Source organism: Alligator mississippiensis, unplaced genomic scaffold, assembly GCF_030867095.1.
Source record: "Alligator mississippiensis isolate rAllMis1 unplaced genomic scaffold, rAllMis1 scaffold_19, whole genome shotgun sequence".
In the NCBI taxonomy this organism is placed as follows: Eukaryota; Metazoa; Chordata; order Crocodylia; family Alligatoridae; genus Alligator; species Alligator mississippiensis.
The window spans coordinates 557,678-565,177 of record NW_026775265.1 but is presented as its reverse complement, the minus strand read 5'-3'; positions in this window follow the sequence as shown (position 1 = coordinate 565,177).

Here is a 7,500-nt window from a genome sequence, read left to right as displayed (position 1 = left end):
TGGACACGGTGCCTGGAAGTCCCCTCTGGAAGGCACGGGGTTGAGACGGTGCCCGCAAGTCCCGATGGCGAGGCCAGGGGCGGGCGGACCTGGGGAGCGAGCGGAAAAGCCCATCGGCATCCATGGGGTTGACCTGGGGAGCCTAAATGCCCCTAGGAATACGTGGGGTGGAGCTGGGGAGCGGAAAAGCCCCTAGGAATACTTGGGGTGGAGCTGGGGAGCGAAAATCCCCATAGGAATACATGGGGTGGAGCTGGGGAGCGAAAAAGCCCCTAGGAATACATGGGGTTGACCTGGGGACCGAGAAAGCCCATAGGAACACATGGGGTTGACCTGGGGACCGAAAAAGCCCATAGCAACACATGGGGCTGACCTGGGGACCGAAAGAGCCCATCGGCATCCATGGGGGGGAGCTGGGGAGCGGAAAAGCCCCTAGGAATACATGGGGTGGAGCTGGGGAGCGAAAAAACCCCTAGGAATACTTGGGGGGGAGCTGGGGAGCGAAAAAGCCCTTAGGAATACATGGGGGGGGAGCTGGGGAGCGGAAAAGCCCCTAGGAATACATGGGGTGGAGCTGGGGAGCGAAAAAACCCCTAGGAATACTTGGGGTGGAGCTGGGGACCGAAAAAGCCCTTAGGAATACATGGGGGGGGAGCTGGGGAGCGAAAAAGCCCCTAGGAATACTTGGGGTTGACCTGGGGACTGAAAATCCCCATAGGAATAAATGGGGTGGAGCTGGGGAGCGAAAAAGCCCCTAGGAATACTTGGGGTGGAGCTGGGGACCGAAAAAGCCCATAGGCATCCATGGGGTTGACCTGGGGAGCGAAAATCCCGATAGGCATCCATGGGGTTGACCTGGGGAGCGAAAATCCCCATAGGCATACGTGGGGTTGACCTGGTGCCCGCCCCCCCCACGGAAGTCCGTATGAGGTTTTTGAAACGGGCCTTGCCCGGGCCTTCGATCCAGGAGGGCGGACACTTTCGGCGGTTCGTCCCGGTGGCTGGGCCGGGTGCCGCATCTACAATATAGCCAAGAAACGTTCGCGGAGATTTTCGAGAACACGTTTTTAAGGACCCTCAATGCCCATGTTCGGTTCCAGAAAGCCGGTCAGAGGGATCTTCGGGGCAGAACCCTGCCGTGCTGAGGGGCCAAACCCGAGTTTGGAGCCAGGTCAACGGGGAAAACCGGAAAAGGGCCGGAGAAGGCGGTCAGGCCGGGCGAGAGTTCCAGGAGCTCGGCCACAATTCCGATCTCGTCCCGGTCAAGGGCTCCGTGGAAGGGCAGCCCGGGGGGCGGGTCCAAGGGCCCCGGCAGGGACCCGGGCCTCCGGGGTCGGAGCCGAGGCACCCCGCCGAGGGGTGGTCGTCCCGGGCCAAGGCGGCGGGAGCCCGGGCAGGACTCCGCGGGGCAGGCCGGGCGGGAGTTCCAGGAGCCCGGCCGCGATTCCGACTTCTCCCCGGTGCCCTGCCCGGAGGCCGGGCAGGTCCGGGGGCCTTCGGCGCGGGCGGCGGGATGCTCCCGCGGGGGAGACGAGCCGTGCTGGGCCCCGGGAGGGAGGCCCGGGGTCGACCTGGCGCCGGGGCTCCGGCCCTGGAAGTCCCGATGAGGTTTTTCAAACGGGCCGTGCCCGGGCCTTCGCTCCAGGAGGGCGGACACTTTCGGCGGTTGCCCCCGGTGGCTGGGCCGGGTGCCGCATCTACAATATTGCCAGGAAAGGTCCGCGGAGATTTTCGGGGACACGCTTTTCGGGACCCTAGTTGCCCATCTTGGGTTCCAGGAGGTCGGGCAGGGGTACCTCCGGGACCGGACCGTGCTGCAGGAGGGGGTCAACCCCGGGTTTGGCTCCATGTCGACTGGAGCTCCGGCCCAGGGGCGGGCCGGGCGAGAGTTCCAGGAACCCGGCCGCGATTCCGGCTTCTCCCCGGTGCCCTGCCCGGAGGCCGGGCAGGTCCGGGGGCCTTCGGCGCGGGCGGCGGGCTGCTCCCGCGGGGGAGACGAGCCTCTCTGGGGCCCGGGAGGTTGGCCCTGGGTCGACCTGGCGCCGGGGCTCGGGCTCCGGAAGTCCGTATGAGGTTTTTCAAACGGGCCGTGCCCGGGCCTTCGCTCCAGGAGGGCGGACACTTTCGGCGGTTCGTCCCGGTGGCTGGGCCGGGTGCCGCATCTACAATATTGCCGAGAAAGGTCCGCGGAGATTTTCGGGGACACGGTTTCCGGGACCCTAGATGCCCATCTTGGGTTCCAGGAGCTCGGACGGAGGAACCTCCGGGGCCGGACCGTGCTGCAGGAGGGGTTCAACCGCGAGTTTGGCTCCATGTCGACTGGAGCTCCGGCCCAGGGGCGGGCCGAGCGGCTTGGCCGGGCGAGAGTTCCAGGAGCCCGGCCGCGATTCCGGCTTCTCCCCGGTGCCCTGCCCGGAGGCCGGGCGGGTCCGGGGGCCTTCGGCGCGGGCAGCGGGCTGCTCCCGCGGGGGAGACGAGCCGCCCTAACGCCCGGGAGGGAGGCCCGGGGTCGACCTGGCTCCCGAGCTCCGGCCCTGGAAGTCCGTATGAGGATTTTCAAACGGGCCGTGCCCGGGCCTTCGCTCCAGGAGGCCGGACACTTTCGGCGGTTGCTCCCGGCGGCTGGGCCGGGTGCCGCATCTACAATATTGCCAGGAAAGGTCCGCGGAGATTTTCGGGGACACGGGTTTCGGGACCCTAGATGCCCATCTTGGGTTCCAGGAGCTCGGACGGAGGAACCTCCGGGGCCGGACCGTGCTGCAGGAGAGGTTCAACCGCGAGTTTGGCTCCATGTCGACTGGAGCTCCGGCCCAGGGGCGGGCCGAGCGGCTTGGCCGGGCGAGAGTTCCAGGAGCCCGGCCGCGATTCCGGCTTCTCCCCGGTGCCCTGCCCGGAGGCCGGGCAGGTCCGGGGGCCTTCGGCGAGGGCGGCGGGCTGCTCCCGCGGGGGAGACGAGCCGTGCTGGGCCCCGGGAGGGAGGCCCGCGGTCGACCTGGCGCCGGGGCTCCGGCCCTGGAAGTCCGTATGAGGTTTTTCAAACGGGCCTTGCCCGGGCCTTCGCTCCAGGAGGCCGGACACTTTCGGCGGTTCGTCCCGGTGGCTGGGCCGGGTGCCGCATCTGCAATATTGCCAGGAAAGGTTCGCGGAGATTTTCGAGGACACGGGTTTCGGGACCCTAGATGCCCATCTTGGGTTCCAGGAGCTCGGACGGAGGAACCTCCGGGGCCGGACCGTGCTGCAGGCGAGGGTCAACCCCGAGTTTGGCTCCATGTCGACTGGCGCTCCGGCCCGGGGGGCGGGCCGGGCGGGCAGGCCGGGCGAGAGTTCCAGGAACCCGGCCGCGATTCCGGCTTCGACCCGGTCGACTGCACGGCGGGCGTGCAGGCCGGCGGCGACTCCCAGGGCCCCTTCCAGGCTGCGGGGCCCAGCGGTTGGAGCCCGGCTACCCCGGCGAGGGGCGGAAGAACCTGCACGGCGCGGCCGGAGAACCCGGCATGCATGCGCGGGGCAGGCCGGGCAGGAGTTCCAGGAGCCCGGCCACGATTCCTACTTCTCCCCGGTGCCCTGCCCGGAGGCCGGGCGGGCCCGGGGGCCTTCGGCGCGGGCGGCGGGCGGCTTCCGCGGCGGAGACGAGCCTCTCTGGGGCCCGGGAGGTCGGCCCTGGGTCGACCTGGCGCCGGGGCTCGGGCTCCGGAAGTCCGTATGAGGTTTTTGAAACGGGCCTTGCCCGGGCCTTCGCTCCAGGAGGGCGGACACTTTCGGCGGTTGCCCCCGGTGGCTGGGCCGGGTGCCGCATCTACAATATTGCCAGGAAAGGTTCGCGGAGATTTTCGGGGACACGGATTTCGGGACCCTAGATGCCCATCTTGGGTTCCAGGAGGTCGGACGGAGGAACCTCCGGGGCCGGACCGTGCTGCAGGAGGGGGTCAAAACCGAGTTTGGCTCCAAGTCGACTGGAGCCCCGGCCCGGGGGGCGGGCCGGGCGGGCAGGCCGGGCGAGAGTTCCAGGAACCCGGCCGCGATTCCGGCTTCGACCCGGTCGACTGCACGGCGGGCGTGCAGGCCGGGGGGCGACTCGCAGGGGCCCTTCCAGGCTGCGGGGCCCAGCGGTTGGAGCCCGGCTACCCCGGCGAGGGGCGGAAGAACCTGCACGGCGCGGCGGGAGAACCCGGCATGCTTCCGCGGGGCAGGCCGGGCAGGAGTTCCAGGAGCCCGGCCACGATTCCTACTTCTCCCCGGTGCCCTGCCCGGAGGCCGGGCGGGCCCGGGGGCCTTCGCCGCGGGCGGCGGGCGGCTTCCGCGCCGGAGACGAGCCTCTCTGGGGCCCGGGAGGTCGGCCCTGGGTCGACCTGGCGCCGGGGCTCGGGCTCCGGAAGTCCGTATGAGGTTTTTGAAACGGGCCTTGCCCGGGCCTTCGCTCCAGGAGGGCGGACACTTTCGGCGGTTGCCCCCGGTGGCTGGGCCGGGTGCCGCATCTACAATATTGCCAGGAAAGGTTCGCGGAGATTTTCGGGGACACGGATTTCGGGACCCTAGATGCCCATCTTGGGTTCCAGGAGGTCGGACGGAGGAACCTCCGGGGCCGGACCGTGCTGCAGGAGGGGGTCAAAACCGAGTTTGGCTCCAAGTCGACTGGCGCTCCGGCCCGGGGGGCGGGCCGGGCGGGCAGGCCGGGCGAGAGTTCCAGGAACCCGGCCGCGATTCCGGCTTCGACCCGGTCGACTGCACGGCGGGCGTGCAGGCCGGGGGGCGACTCGCAGGGGCCCTTCCAGGCTGCGGGGCCCAGCGGTTGGAGCCCGGCTACCCCGGCGAGGGGCGGAAGAACCTGCACGGCGCGGCGGGAGAACCCGGCATGCTTCCGCGGGGCAGGCCGGGCAGGAGTTCCAGGAGCCCGGCCACGATTCCTACTTCTCCCCGGTGCCCTGCCCGGAGGCCGGGCGGGCCCGGGGGCCTTCGGCGCGGGCGGCGGGCGGCTTCCGCGGCGGAGACGAGCCTCTCTGGGGCCCGGGAGGTCGGCCCTGGGTCGACCTGGCGCCGGGGCTCGGGCTCCGGAAGTCCGTATGAGGTTTTTGAAACGGGCCTTGCCCGGGCCTTCGCTCCAGGAGGGCGGACACTTTCGGCGGTTGCCCCCGGTGGCTGGGCCGGGTGCCGCATCTACAATATTGCCAGGAAAGGTTCGCGGAGATTTTCGGGGACACGGATTTCGGGACCCTGGATGCCCATCTTGGGTTCCAGGAGGTCGGACGGAGGAACCTCCGGGGCCGGACCGTGCTGCAGGAGGGGGTCAAAACCGAGTTTGGCTCCATGTCGACTGGCGCCCCGGCCCGGGGGGCGGGCCGGGCGGGCAGGCCGGGCGAGAGTTCCAGGAACCCGGCCGCGATTCCGGCTTCGACCCGGTCGACTGCACGGCGGGCGTGCAGGCCGGGGGGCGACTCGCAGGGGCCCTTCCACGCTGCGGGGCCCAGCGGTTGGAGCCCGGCTACCCCGGCGAGGGGCGGAAGAACCTGCACGGCGCGGCGGGAGAACCCGGCATGCTTCCGCGGGGCAGGCCGGGCAGGAGTTCCAGGAGCCCGGCCACGATTCCTACTTCTCCCCGGTGCCCTGCCCGGAGGCCGGGCGGGCCCGGGGGCCTTCGCCGCGGGCGGCGGGCGGCTTCCGCGGCGGAGACGAGCCTCTCTGGGGCCCGGGAGGTCGGCCCTGGGTCGACCTGGCGCCGGGGCTCGGGCTCCGGAAGTCCGTATGAGGTTTTTGAAACGGGCCTTGCCCGGGCCTTCGCTCCAGGAGGGCGGACACTTTCGGCGGTTGCCCCCGGTGGCTGGGCCGGGTGCCGCATCTACAATATTGCCAGGAAAGGTTCGCGGAGATTTTCGGGGACACGGATTTCGGGACCCTAGATGCCCATCTTGGGTTCCAGGAGGTCGGACGGAGGAACCTCCGGGGCCGGACCGTGCTGCAGGAGGGGGTCAAAACCGAGTTTGGCTCCAAGTCGACTGGAGCCCCGGCCCGGGGGGCGGGCCGGGCGGGCAGGCCGGGCGAGAGTTCCAGGAACCCGGCCGCGATTCCGGCTTCGACCCGGTCGACTGCACGGCGGGCGTGCAGGCCGGGGGGCGACTCGCAGGGGCCCTTCCAGGCTGCGGGGCCCAGCGGTTGGAGCCCGGCTACCCCGGCGAGGGGCGGAAGAACCTGCACGGCGCGGCGGGAGAACCCGGCATGCTTCCGCGTGGCAGGCCGGGCAGGAGTTCCAGGAGCCCGGCCACGATTCCTACTTCTCCCCGGTGCCCTGCCCGGAGGCCGGGCGGGCCCGGGGGCCTTCGGCGCGGGCGGCGGGCGGCTTCCGCGGCGGAGACGAGCCTCTCTGGGGCCCGGGAGGTCGGCCCTGGGTCGACCTGGCGCCGGGGCTCGGGCTCCGGAAGTCCGTATGAGGTTTTTGAAACGGGCCTTGCCCGGGCCTTCGCTCCAGGAGGGCGGACACTTTCGGCGGTTGCCCCCGGTGGCTGGGCCGGGTGCCGCATCTACAATATTGCCAGGAAAGGTTCGCGGAGATTTTCGGGGACACGGATTTCGGGACCCTAGATGCCCATCTTGGGTTCCAGGAGGTCGGACGGAGGAACCTCCGGGGCCGGACCGTGCTGCAGGAGGGGGTCAAAACCGAGTTTGGCTCCATGTCGACTGGAGCCCCGGCCCGGGGGGCGGGCCGGGCGGGCAGGCCGGGCGAGAGTTCCAGGAACCCGGCCGCGATTCCGGCTTCGACCCGGTCGACTGCACGGCGGGCGTGCAGGCCGGGGGGCGACTCGCAGGGGCCCTTCCACGCTGCGGGGCCCAGCGGTTGGAGCCCGGCTACCCCGGCGAGGGGCGGAAGAACCTGCACGGCGCGGCGGGAGAACCCGGCATGCTTCCGCGTGGCAGGCCGGGCAGGAGTTCCAGGAGCCCGGCCACGATTCCTACTTCTCCCCGGTGCCCTGCCCGGAGGCCGGGCGGGCCCGGGGGCCTTCGGCGCGGGCGGCGGGCGGCTTCCGCGGCGGAGACGAGCCTCTCTGGGGCCCGGGAGGTCGGCCCTGGGTCGACCTGGCGCCGGGGCTCGGGCTCCGGAAGTCCGTATGAGGTTTTTGAAACGGGCCTTGCCCGGGCCTTCGCTCCAGGAGGGCGGACACTTTCGGCGGTTGCCCCCGGTGGCTGGGCCGGGTGCCGCATCTACAATATTGCCAGGAAAGGTTCGCGGAGATTTTCGGGGACACGGATTTCGGGACCCTGGATGCCCATCTTGGGTTCCAGGAGGTCGGACGGAGGAACCTCCGGGGCCGGACCGTGCTGCAGGAGGGGGTCAAAACCGAGTTTGGCTCCAAGTCGACTGGAGCCCCGGCCCGGGGGGCGGGCCGGGCGGGCAGGCCGGGCGAGAGTTCCAGGAACCCGGCCGCGATTCCGGCTTCGACCCGGTCGACTGCACGGCGGGCGTGCAGGCCGGGGGGCGACTCGCAGGGGCCCTTCCACGCTGCGGGGCCC